At 42.5% G+C, this 13,183-nt stretch overlaps 1 protein-coding gene across 2 annotated transcripts in view; it reads left to right on the top strand.

The window, feature by feature from the left end:
- Positions 1–13,183, top strand: part of Disc1 (DISC1 scaffold protein) — a 326,935-nt gene that overhangs the window by 167,354 nt on the left and 146,398 nt on the right. Inside the window, exon 10 of one of the 2 annotated variants that reach the window (XR_010051226.1) lies at positions 1,834–2,145. The exons of the other annotated variant lie outside the window; for it this stretch is intronic. The gene's annotated coding sequence lies outside the window, so the exon portion shown is untranslated. The remainder of the gene's footprint in view (positions 1–1,833; positions 2,146–13,183) is intronic. 2 annotated transcript variants of the gene reach the window in all.

A 13,183-nucleotide genomic window follows, 5' to 3' on the forward strand; every position in this document is an offset into this window, starting at 1 on the left:
AAATTTGACCACTGTTCATTATTTTGGTCGAGAATATAATGCAATAATGAGCTTCCTAGCAGCCAGAACTAAAACAACAGCTGATGTAGTCTGCTTTTTTTGAAAAATGACTACAGCATTAGGAAGTCTTTGGGGAACATGAAGTGGGCTAGAGTCTTACAGACAGGTTCTTGAGAACATCATGGAAAGCCTCAGGAACAGACTCACAGCACATGCAGAGCACTTTCCATCTATGTCTAGAAACTGAGAAGGGCTGGCTTTGAAGCCGCTTGGGGGCACACCGTGAAGATGTGCACATATTGTAAGTGTGTGGGCAACGTGTGATTTTAAAAGGGGTCATCCTAGGATTCTCCACATTTTACGAAGAGTTGGGTTAAAATCTACGCCATGAAAACAAATCAGTGAGGCTTGGACTAAGGATAGTTAAGGGACTTAGAACATAAAAGGACACCGAAGGAACAAGATCTACAGACTCCATGTCACTTTTTTCCTGAGTTTCCACTAGTCTTCATGATAGGCAGTTTGTTCCACGGGCCCGGTGGTGGCAGTGCTCAAAGGCGATCAAGGCTGTGAGCTCTGGGTGTTAAGGTGAGACAGTTGCTTAGGAAATGCTTTTAATCTGCCTTTCTAAGTTGGAAATTGGAGTTCACCTAGTTTTAAAAAAATATGTTGAATGGAATCTTTTGGAGAAAATCTTTCTAAACAATTTAAAATCTTTTCCTTGAGGATTTTCACTGGGCTAAATGTTTGTATTTTCCATCATTTACCTTTGATTCACCTTATTAATTAATTAATGTATTACTTTCTCAGGGCCTTGGTTAAATATATGCTTGCATTTTTAATTTATCTTCATTTTTTTCCCTTCCCAGTGATATCCTTGTATCACCAGAAGCATTATTTTTCTTTGACCACTTTTATTATGAATTTTTAGAAATTCATAATAAAAGTTTGCAATTAAATTCTTTCCTCATTTGTTAAACACCTGTGATGATCTCTTTGGGAGGCACCATCGTGTGGTGCCAGAAGCCTGGATTAGGATGTGGGGTTCTGGCTGCATTTCAGTCCTGCCCTTCCCTCACCATCAGCACAGCACTGGCATCGACTGCATCAATGGGATGTGCAGTATGTGCATGATCTTCAGCAAATCACTGCATTTTCTGGGGCTCAGTTGCTTTACAGTTAACAGTAGAAGTAGATTTTGAAGTTTTATTTCCATCCATCCATCCATCCATCCATCCATCCGTCCATCCATCCTTCTGTTTATCCCTCTGTCCTCCCTCCCTCCCTCCTTTCAACAAGCATTTACTTAACACAATATGCCAGCCATCATGCTAGATGCACAAGGTCTGGAGATGCATTAGATGGTCCCTGAGGTTGCTGAGGTCACCATTTAATTTAGTCCTTCTGAAATTCCATTATTCTATGTTCATTTTGTTCATTTTTTTTCTTGCTTTCAAATACCTCCAATTTGGTTTGATAATTTTTATCTATAGGGATAATTAAGAGGTCCTCACTGGATTAATCCTGTTAAGGAGTGTTTGTATATATGAGTTTTTAGAAGTCCTTACTATCGTTACGTCCTTTTCCATCTGCTTTCTGCACTCAAGAACCACTTCAGTCGCACAATCTCTAGTGGGAACACAGCGATGGTTTTAATTGCATTTCATAAACTGCAACAGGAGACTTTGTAACATGCTGATTTATTTAGAGCAGGAACTTAGCTCCATGTAATAGGGCTGGTATATGTGTCTCATCTGCCAGATTTTCTGCTTTGTAGATTGTTTTTGACAACCAACGCCTCTCTGAGTTTGTGTTTCCTGTGACTGGGCTTAGGTACCACTCACTGGTGTGCAGTCTTGAACAAGCATGTGTGTTGTATCCTGAAGAGGAAGCTAAGCGTGCTGGCAAGAGGAGCCCCATGATTCTCTAAGAAGATCCCTCAGCCTGGGGTTGGGTGAGGTTTATCTGCTACGTATGTTATGGAATTTCACCACTGACCTTACGTTCTTCACGACTTGATTCCTAAAGTGAGTCTTTCCACTCCCATCAGTTGTACCTCATGTCCGAGTACCATGTGTGCAGACTCACAGTTATGACAAAAGTCCAATGTCATCTGCTGATGATCCCAAGGCCTTGAATGAGGAGGTAATGTTTGCTGTTTTTTATATTTTCAGCTACCCTTCCTATATTGCATGCCTACAATGATGATCTAATAATTTTCATATTTCAGACGAACCATTTAACTTGAAAGGTTATTTAGATTATACTTCTGTGTTAATTATTTTATATTAAAATCTCAGTTATTTGTGAAGAGTCATAAGAGGAACCTGGAAATGATGATAATTCAGAAATTACACTATCAAAGTTTGATCGAACACTTATTTGTTAGTTTCAAACGACTTTTTATATATTTTCAAAGAACTGTTGATGTTTCTATTTCTTGTTGTAAGATGTGTAAATGACAGTGTTTCCCCCTGTGTTCCTGTAAGTTAGCTTGTTTATGTCATGCAGCTTCTGACAGGGAAGTAGAAGCTCTGTTTGCCTGTAACAACTTATTTGTCATTTCACTAATTACAAGCAATTCAGTTTTTGAAATGTGGCAGCAATCTCTCCAGGCTTCGTTCAAGCAATTTTTTGAACTTTAATTAAGTAAAATGACATTTAAAATAGTCTATCAATTAGGACTTTGAAAATGAAAGTTGAGTTCTTAAAAATCTAATTTTTAAAAAAAATCTAATTTTTTGAGGTTTTGCAAGGACTAATTTTTTGCAAGGACTAACTAGGTACAGCATCTTTTATGCTGTCACAGTTTTTCAATGATTAATTTTGTAAGCAAAAATGTCTTGTTTTCCTCGTTGGCATATCCCTGAGTGATAACTTCCTACTCACATCTTGTTACTTTAGCTTAGTACTTCCTGCGTTTTGAGACCACAGCCCAAGAAGTATAATATTTATTGGAGAGACTGGAGAGACTGTCATTGCTAGTTTGATTTCTCAGGTTTTCTTGCTCCTGTGTAGGGGAGAGGGAACACCGACAAACGGGTCTCACCTTGACTGCTTATGGAGCCTGTGGGTGCTGCCATGGGCCCATCCTATGTTTGCACTGATTTTTGGGGCTTGGAGGTCACCATTCTGTCTACTCACTTTCCTCCTGGATTCTTATGTAATTGAGGAGGGTGGGCTCTTTATCAGAGTGTGTGACCCTGCAATTTAATATTTATGGCTACAGCAGAAAGCATCAAGAGTTGCTTAAGGATCTCCTGATTTGGCATCATCAAAAATGTATGAGCCAGCCGTGCTCCTAATCCACACGCCCGTGTGGTTCTAGAGAATAATTTTATATTATACTGTCTAAAGCCTTTATCTCATTAAAAACTGATTATATGTTTTGCTTTTGGATTTAATTACAAGCAAATTTTATTTGTCAAAGTGTTGTTAAAGTTTTGACTATTTTAGCTTATTTGCAACATCACTGTCTTTCTATTTCCCGTGGCTGCTTTACACTCCACCTCTACACATTATATTATGTTTTACTGTCCTTTGCCTAGAAAGAACGCAATACAGTTATAGTTGATATGGAATGTCCTAAGTGAAAGGATATTTGTCTTGTTCTGGCAAGGTGGCTGATGGTTCAAGCCTTTTAGACTTTGTTCTAATCCAGCAATTGCCTTTGATTCACATATACATATTACATTGGGTGAGACAGATTAATTAGAGTTTGGCAAACATCTGTTTCCTCTTCACCACATTCCATTTTTTCCTCAGAAATTGAACAACAATAGTGGCTGGACACCAGATCCATTTCTACCTTTAAAAAGTCACTAACCACTGAGATTCCTCTATGACCTGGAATCCTAAGACCATGTTATCCTATGTCGGTGAGGTCAGTTTCCCCTAAGATGATACAGAAAACCTCCGAAGTGGAAGCTTATGAAATTTCTAGGGATAGACTAAGATGCATCTTAATTTATTCCAAAAAATCATAAACATAGAATAAATTTTTAAAAGTGAATGAAAAATGTCTTTCGTGCAAGTCCTGTAACAAAGCAGTTGAATGCGTAGTGTTCCCTTCTTGCAGACTTTTTTACACTCGTGTCCTCACAGTGTTACTTATCCTACACAATTTTCTGTCATCTTTCTGCCCCCAGCCTTATACAACACTGGTGACAGCACGTCATATAATCTTTACAATTTTGTCTTGAAGCGAATTTATCATTCCTGTCCTACAGATGTGGAAGCAGCAGCTTAGGGAGCTGAGAGAGTTTGCTGCACCCCTGTTGATGAGAGTGAGGCCCTGGGACGCGTCTCACCTGCCTGTCTCACCGCTGTACTCTGCATTACACTCTGATATTTCCCTTGCTGCGACATGGTGCTCTAGTTTGTTGTTCATTATCTTTGTAACCTTCTAAAAGTCAAGATGCTATGGTTTGCTTAAGTATCTGTTAGTTTTTGGTGCTTAATGATAATTTTTGTAACATTTCTGAAGATAAAATCCCAGGATTAGAATTAACGGGCCAAAGAGCATAATTATTTCTGTAGTATGATTGCATACATACTGCAGATGGACTTTAAAAAACTTTATCCTTGTTTGATCGATACCACTAATGCATCCTTTTCAATACTGGGTACTTTTTCTTCAAAAAATTATTAGAATAATAATGACGTTATCTGGTGCTTGATCCATGCCTTATTTTTGTGTACATTTGGCTAATAGGCTTAACTTGCTTCTCATTGTGTCTTTATGATTTTTTTGATTGTGTTGTCCTTGTTTTTTGTCTACTGATCTTAGTGTCTTGGAGAAAAGGATGGGATTTTATGGTATCCTCATCTTTATAATATGGCTATTCATTGTGTCTTCTATTTGTGTGTGTATGTATGTGAGATTAACCCTTTCATTATTAGTAATGAACCAAAATCAGAAATTCTTATAAACAATGGTATCATGTTGAAGAATGAATTCTGAAACCTCTTAATGCACAGGGTTTGAGTGATTTAACAATCATGGGGACAGGTCCCACAAGCCACAGTGTCCTGTTTCTTCTTTGAGCAGTATTGTCTCTTGGACCTTTCAAAGGCAGATGTGATACACAGTGAACTGCTGTGAATGGAGCCTTAATAAACCAATTTCATTGTTTTCAGTAAGCCTGAGGAAGGTCTGAGTTTTCATTCTTTCCCACCATTAAGACAGAAGTTAAGAAGAGTGTTCAGAGAAGTGTGCTTTCCTTTGTACTTCCGGATCATTTCATGTTGGCCACCTCACTGTCTTTGGCCTTTTCCTCCCTTTAGTCATTTCTGTTTCCTTAAATAGACCCATTAGAAAACTCTTGCACGCAGGAATTGTTTTCTCCTTGAAGCAGGGTGTTGTTTCGTGGACTAATGGGGAGAGTCCATTGACAGTGTGTGACCTGGAAGCCGTGTCACAGGGAGAGGGTTCAAAGAAATGGCATATAAAGGTCGTCCGTGTCCTGGAAGAATGCCAGACAGGCTGACCTTTGGAACTGTCATTGGCATCTCCAGGGCATGAATATGGGGTTGGAACAGTTTCCTACCCTTCTTTGGGCAGACAACACACATCAGCAAGTGTTAAGGAGAGACCCCGCCTTCTCACGGTGGATCACCACAAATCATGGGATGCTGCCACAAGGTGGCTTCGTGCCTCTCCCTACCTTAAACTTGTAGGAAATCAGATTTTTCCTTCACTCCTGCCATGTCTTCCCTTTGCTATCATGTATTTGGCTTCCACAGTCTTTTTCCCATCTTTGGAATATCCTGTATCCCCAACCACCAATATCCCCTTCCTGCATCCTTCCCAGCTCATCCTGATTGTCTCATCTTCCAAACCTCCCATGGTCTCCAGGGGCTCTGCCCACAGATGTTATATCCTATGCCACATCTCCCCTAAGTGATCTGTATCAGGACCGGTTGGCTTTCCTTGTACACATCCTGGGTCTTCCCTGGGTCCTATTGATGATTCAAACCTTGATGTTCCTACCCTGTCTGGGGCTGGCCCGATGCTGGGAAATGATCATTACTCCCTACCCCAACCCCAGCTTAATGTTCTGAGATTGTTCATTCCATTTTGCCATATTTAGTGAAATATTTAATAGCATCCACAAAGAAGACTAAAGACTATAAATAAAGCTCTCTTTGGTATTGAAAGGGTTTTATACAATATAAAATTTAGAGCACATTTTTTACTCTGGAGCCCTGACATTAATATTCATCATGAGACCTAAAGTAGAAGCTATTATATTTTAGCATAATGAAGTTTACCATATGTTTCAAAGTCACTTCCGATTGTGCATCTCATCATGACAATTAGAAAGGTCATCTTGTCTTGCAGGCCCCATTAGATATGTAACCCATCTCATGGCTGTCACTGGGAAATCTATCAGGGAACTTGGTACAAATACAAGGGGGACATGATATTTTCTGTCCCGAAATGTAACTGGTGCATCTCATCATCAGACCTGAATGTGGCTGCTGTTTGGCCTTAGATGATGTATGAACAAAGAAACTTCCCTCCCTACTTCTTCTCTCTTCCTTTCTCTTCTTCTTACCTCTTCTCCCCTCTCCTGTCTTCCTTTTCCTCCCTCCTTTGCTTTAGGAAAGGAAACTTTGAACACTATAGTTGGAGAGTGGCAGAACTGGAGCAGTGTTCTGGTGCCAGCTCTGTCATAATCACTGCACAGATGTAGGAGGGAGTGGATGGCTGGAAGAAGCTGGAGGTGAGAGTGGCGTGTAAAGGGAGCGATATGCTTTATACCATGACCTGGCGTACAGGAAGCACAGAATGGCCTGTGTGCCAGGGCCCGTTTGACAATGCCTTCTGGGGCCCATCTGTCATTTCTTCCTGTGATGTTTGGCAGCTGGCTTTAGGAAGAGGGACCATGTCAGGGGGCATGCCAGGGCACAGAGGAGCTAGGAATGGTTGCAGGGGGTTAGGGACTATACCAGTGGTAATGAGGAGGAAAAGTGAGGACCTGGGGAGAGTGGTTCCATCTGGCCATGAACATAGGCAGGACTAAGTGAAGGGAGGGACAGGCAGTGGCTGGATGCTATTGGTAAAGACAAAATGAAGGTCACTGGGAGGTTAGGCTTAAGAAGTGAGAGGTCAGGACATGGCCTATTTGTCTGTCTGTGGGAGAGAAAGGGCAGGCTCATGGGCAGAAACACAGCATAGGAAACAAGTTTTTGAGATGGGACAGTATGGTGGAGTTGAGCACCCCAGGCCTCAAAGGAGCAGCAGAGTAAATGCCAAGATGGCATGTCATCAGAGGCTTGGAGGACATGGGCTGCTCCAGTGGGTATGGGTGGCAGGGAAGCTTCAGGGGACATGGGACCATGGATGGATGCCAGGGCCCTGCTAGGCAGAGGAGAAGGATACTAAGGGATACTTAGGGATATCTCAGGGATACTAAGGTTGCAGAGCCTGGTCCTGGGAAAGGAGGCTCCAGCCAGCAAGAGAAACCTGTTGGGAAGCCCAATGATAGTTGGCACTGAACACTCTCAGTCACTGCCAGTCACACCCAGGACCTTAAGTGTGCCCTTCAAGTAAAAAGCTGTACTTCTCTGGATCACCACCATCTAATTGCTTTGTTGCCAGACTAAAAAAAAAAGCAAAATGTCCACTGCACTGCTTTCTAGAAGAAAAGGAAGATGCCCCCCCTACTTCTGCAGTGGCAGTGATCATGAGTCGTGCCATCACTTGACAGCAGCCCCAGGAGACACAGTGGCTGAGGCTGCCTGCTCATGTTAATTCCATGTGTGTCTTGAATTTTTTCAATGTTAAAAGTGGAAAAGCAGGGCATCTTAGAATTTAGACAATACAGTAACTAAAATGATGAATAGAAACCAGCATGAAAAGCGTAAGATCTTATTTTTTAGCTTTTGGAGAGCCAGGCAGGATCTCTGGGAATCAATGGAAGTATAGCTGAGATCAAGGACCTGCAGGATTTGCCCCGTTTGAGTCCCAGTTAAATTCCAGCAATACACTATCATGGCCTCTGCTCTATGCTCAGCGTGGCATTGATCGCAGCTTTATAGGGCTTCATCCATCTTATCGCCAGTGTATTCCCAGCATTGAAATATCCCCAGGAGATGTCATTCAAGTACTTACTGAGTGGATGACTAAAATCAGATACATTAGGAAGAAACGGAGAAAACTGGGCAGGCTCTGGGAATTCTTGAAGCCCAGACTCTCACTTTCCTGGGAATTGTTTTCGGGGAGGTGGTTTGCCCAAGGTCCCTCCCTCCCAGGCCAACAGCCAGACACTCCTGCTGCTGTCTTCCTTAGAAGTGGTACATGAAGGTCAGAGTACCCTGTTGAAAGTGGCAGGAATCATTTTAGGACAAACTGGGGTATGTCAGAACCCAGGCCTTGAAGATAGCAGCACGGGTGTCTGGCTGTTGGCCTGTGTGTTACTTGGATTATTATTATTACTATTTTATTTTAAAGAGAACAAAATTAAACAAAACAGAACAAAGCAGACCAGAACAAAACAATGCAAGCAACACAGGATTTCAGGAAATAAGACAACAGGAAATCAACAGTGGCTACTCTAATGTCTCTTGTTTTCTTCAAAATAGTTGTCCGTAACTTCATACACAATGAATTCACACAAAACAAAATAATGTAATATCTATCAAAACAACAGAATAAAAGCATTACAGGGCTTCAAGACCAGACAATAGGAAAATCAACAATAGCTACCACAATGTCTCTTGTTCTCTTCAAAATAGCTGTCCATACATTCACACATATTGACATCACATGTGATGGTATCAACAGCTACTTAGAAGAAAACAAGACATTGTGTTAGCCATTGTTGATTTCCTAACATCTTGTTTTGAAGTCTAATAATGCTTTTATTCTTTATTTTGATGGCTGTAGTCTGTTTTCTATTATTTGACTTCAATATGTGTGACCTGGATTATTTTAACACGAAGGTGGCATTTTTTGGCACATCAGCTTGGAGAGGTCTGGGGATTCCCTCTTTTCTGTCCTTGAGGTCATGCTTGCCTGGTGTCTTAGATTAGTTTTAGGCAGTTACCTGTGCCACGTGCCCCTTTTTTGGTGATGGAGATGGGTGTTATATTGACAATGTCCTGCACATTAGCTGGCTTGCTGTGTTTGCAGAGTGGAACAGTGCTGCCTCTGCTGGTCCTTGTTCCTTCCCTCAGAAGTGGGCTCTGGACTGGGGCCGTAAGGGTGCACTGGCCCAGGACCACAGGTAACCTGGTAAGCTGACTGGCCCTCACAGGCCTGGGTTCTGTCATACCCCAGTTTGTCCTGAAATGATAACCTGCCACTTTCAACAGGGTACTCTGACCTTCCTGTACCACTTCTAAGGAACTTTGTCAAGAAATCATAGATGTTATTTCCTGAGCACACACTGCTTGCTGCATTTCCTTGTCACACTGGTCCTGCAAGGTGGGGTCAGTGTCCTCCTGTTACAGAAGGGGAAACAGATGCTCAGGGAGGTCAGACAACCACATGCCCATAGGCTGAGTCCATCACTGGGAGCCAACTGCAAGGCCTGATGGTATGTGTTTGCACTTGTTTTTGAATATGTATGGGTGTGTGTATGTGTCCATATTATGAATGTGTGTGGTGTGCATGTATATATGTATATGTGTGGTATATTTGTGTATGTGCATAAGTGTGTGGTATAATTATGTATTCATGTGTGTGCATGCACATGTATGAATGTGTATGTACATGTGTGTGAGTTTACACACATGCAAGTACCATGTATATATGTCCAAATACACAATGCTGTGAATATGTGTGTGTACATGTGTACACATGTGAGTGTGTATTCTCATGTATATTTGTGTGTGCATATATTCATGTATTTGTCATTGCATACATTGTGCGTGTGAGTGTACATATATGTGCATACATGTGTATATTTGTACAGGTGTATCAAAAATGTGGGTTTTCAGATTTCCATAAATGTGTATATATGTGGTTCACATGCATAAGCATGTGCACAGTACATGTGTATATTTGCATTGTGTATGTTTTTCTCATATCACTTTGCTGTCAGATGCTCCTTTAGGGTAATGGTTTTAGTCCTTTTCAGGTAATGGTTTTAGGTCAGAGACAAACCCCATAGCTTTCTGTGAGCTGTGATTTGCTCTCCAACCTGTGACAGTGTCTAGATACTTTTGCTCCCCCAGAACCTCTGCCTTTCATCCACCATCACCTCCTCCCCCATTTCTGGGTACTGATCACATATCCTCACAGATGCATATTTTTCTTTTATGAGCTCTAAGTTTTCCAAGAGAAAGAACAGGTTTCATTTTCCATTTGTTCCCCGCAGCATCTGGTCACTCTTTGCAGACACCAACTTGGGGAACAAAGGGAGGAATAGAGGGTCTCAAAACAAACAACTCTCAGAGTATCAGGTTTGAGCTGGAGTTTGCTATCAGGTGAGGCCGTCATGCTCAGAAGCCTTGTCTGTCTGTGCGGTACCTGCCCTGAACACGCTGGGGCTTGAGTTTCCAGAATTGCAGTAAACCTTATATCACCGTCATCTGCCTTTGAAAGGAGGAAGTTGTGGAGAACTCAAAACAGAGCTTCTGCTTTGGTTTTGATTGGAAATATTCAGAGATGCTTGTGTGGGTGGTGACGAGGGAGATGACAAACTGGAGACATTGATCCTGTACGAATGTAGTGTAAGTTGTTTCTCTGTTGGGAATCTTTATGGAGCTCTTCTTGACAGAGTGAGAAGAGGAAAAGCTTTCTTGTCTTTATGCAGTTGCAAAAGAATACTAATCAGAGTTTTAAATATGGTCAAAACAGGGCAACTTCTACTTGGCAGGAACATATTGAGTTTATACTTTGTGCCAATACCTGAGCCTGGCACTCTGCCCTCCTGCAGTCAGGTAGCAGTGGTGGGAACCCCAAACACTGCTTGCTTTACTCTTTGATGTCCTGAGGCTGTCACTGTCACTCAGTCATCTTCATAGAGAAACCAGCTTCAGCAGTGTGTGAAGGTCATAGTGAGGGCAGCAGTGCCTCATGAGAGGGCACCTGTCTGGAAAGATCCACACCCCTGACTTCCAGAAGGTCCTGTACCCCAGAGGACAAGCTCTCAGGGCTGTCATTGACATCTACCCTCATTTCAGTCCATACCTCAGCTGCTACTACTGAAAATATACTTACTGGTCTGTGGCATTTGGATTATAAGAGCCTTTGAGTCTATTTTTGATATGTATTTTTTTTTTTACAAAATGATAACATGAAGTACATCAGAATCTGCTTGTATTCAATGAGTGGCCATTTACGTCTAGATTCTCAGGAGTGTTCTGAGCAGGTAATCCATGTCTTTTCTTCAACATTGTGTCCCTGAGAACTGTGAGCACACAGAGAGCTCCTCTGCTTCCTCCAGCTTGCTCTCACAGAGCTGAAACTAAACCTGCTGCAAACCTGGTGTGAAACCCAGTCGGCTGAGTGGCCCATGATTGAATGTGCTCACTGTGTCACTTGTTCACAAATCTGGGTCAGGGAACATCCTTCCATGTTCAAAGCAGGTGGAAATGGGGCCATTGGTGTAGCAAGTAGAGCTGAGGATCAGAAAGAAGGGGTGGGTCTCCCTAGCACAACTCTGCCCACTTCACAACTTGAAGGATGTGGGGGAAGCAGAGCTGGTGAGGGAAGTCCAGTGTGACTCACCATTGTTGTATATCCCACTGGCAGATTGTCAGAGGCAAAGGACAGAAGCACCCTGAGGCCAGCAGCCTCCATGTAGGTTGGCAGGCTGGCAGGCAGGAGGGCAGGGAGTGGGTCCCCCACTTTGAGCCTCCATTTCACAAAAGGCTTCAAATGTAAAACTTGGCTGTTGTTTTTGGAGTGGAGAGGAGCACAGGAACCTGGGAAAGGTGGCTGTGGGCAGCCATGGAGGAAGGTCCACAGACTCCAGGGTGTGGGGTGTGGGGACATCAAGCTCTTCATTGTGGGAAACTCACCCTGTGAGCCCTGGCCTCCTGCAGTGCCTGTGTGAGACTGTGGGTAGGGTCAAGGTAGTGGCTCTCTCTCTTCACCGGGGCAAAAGACAGCTTTGAATGGTTCAGGGAACTTGGCAAAATCACCCTGCTGGAAAGTGGTAGTGTGAGGCTGAACTCTGGCCCCCTGACCTTCGAAGGTGGTCCTAGAATACACAGACTTCAGAGGATTTTGCCCTTCTTCTGTAATAGACTGAAGCCATCTCATTTCACAGTAGCTAAAGGTACCATTTGGAATTGCTTACTTAGTTAGTTATCCTGAATCTTTGATTTTGGGCTTATTTACCTCGGGTTTTGGATGTGGAAGGCTGTAATACTGCTGGTCAGTTTCACCATGCTTTCCAATGCTTAGTAGAAGCCTCACAGGAGGACTGGGCATAGCAAATGGGCAAATCACATGAAGATACATGTGGTCATTCTGGGCATCCTAATGCACACCAGCTTTAACCAAAACTGACAGATCTTCCTAACACTCTCTGAAGGACTCACACACCAGCATTTAGGGGATGTGCTTCCGGCTGCTCCAGTCAGGATAAGAGTGCTCACTCCTTAATTTCTCATGCTATAGAATTTGAGCAGTTGTATTTTGTTTTCAGTTTAGATTTACGCTCTGCCTCATCTGACATTAGCGTCATGTGCTGCATGTAGCTCATCGGCATGGTGGTAATCACTGGAGCCACCAATTCTTTCTGCCAGGTGGGGTGAATTCAGGTAGGAAGACGATGCTGGAGAGTAGGTGGGCCGGACTGTAGATGGTAGTGAATAGAAAGAAGCAAGGGACTCTGTAGGTTTTTTTCCCTCTAAATGTAAAGGGGAAATAGACTTGCAGTACAGTGTAAATTTCTCTACAGTGAAAATCCTATTTTAAATGACAAGGGATTGTGTCAGATAGCTTTGGGTCTGCACCCAATATTTGGCCTCAAGGCAAATCTAAATGATCAGACTGTGGTCTGGTGAGGATTGCCCCAGGATTTGACTTTTAAACAGGACCACATCAATCCTATTCTTTTTTGCTTTGAGGATGGCCCCGTTTGCTATTGCAGTGAGGCTGGGTTGGACATGTCTGTTGACATTTGTGTTTGGCATCTTCCTGGGGTATTCTTATCTCTTTGATAAAATGCCACTGTCCTTGAAGAAAAGGACTGAGCAGAAAATTACTTGTTAGAACCAA

The sequence above is a fragment of the Cavia porcellus genome, unplaced genomic scaffold, assembly GCF_034190915.1.
Source record: "Cavia porcellus strain 051 isolate PalLab524CR breed Dunkin Hartley unplaced genomic scaffold, mCavPor4.1 scaffold_13, whole genome shotgun sequence".
Lineage (NCBI taxonomy): Eukaryota > Metazoa > Chordata > Mammalia > Rodentia > Caviidae > Cavia > Cavia porcellus.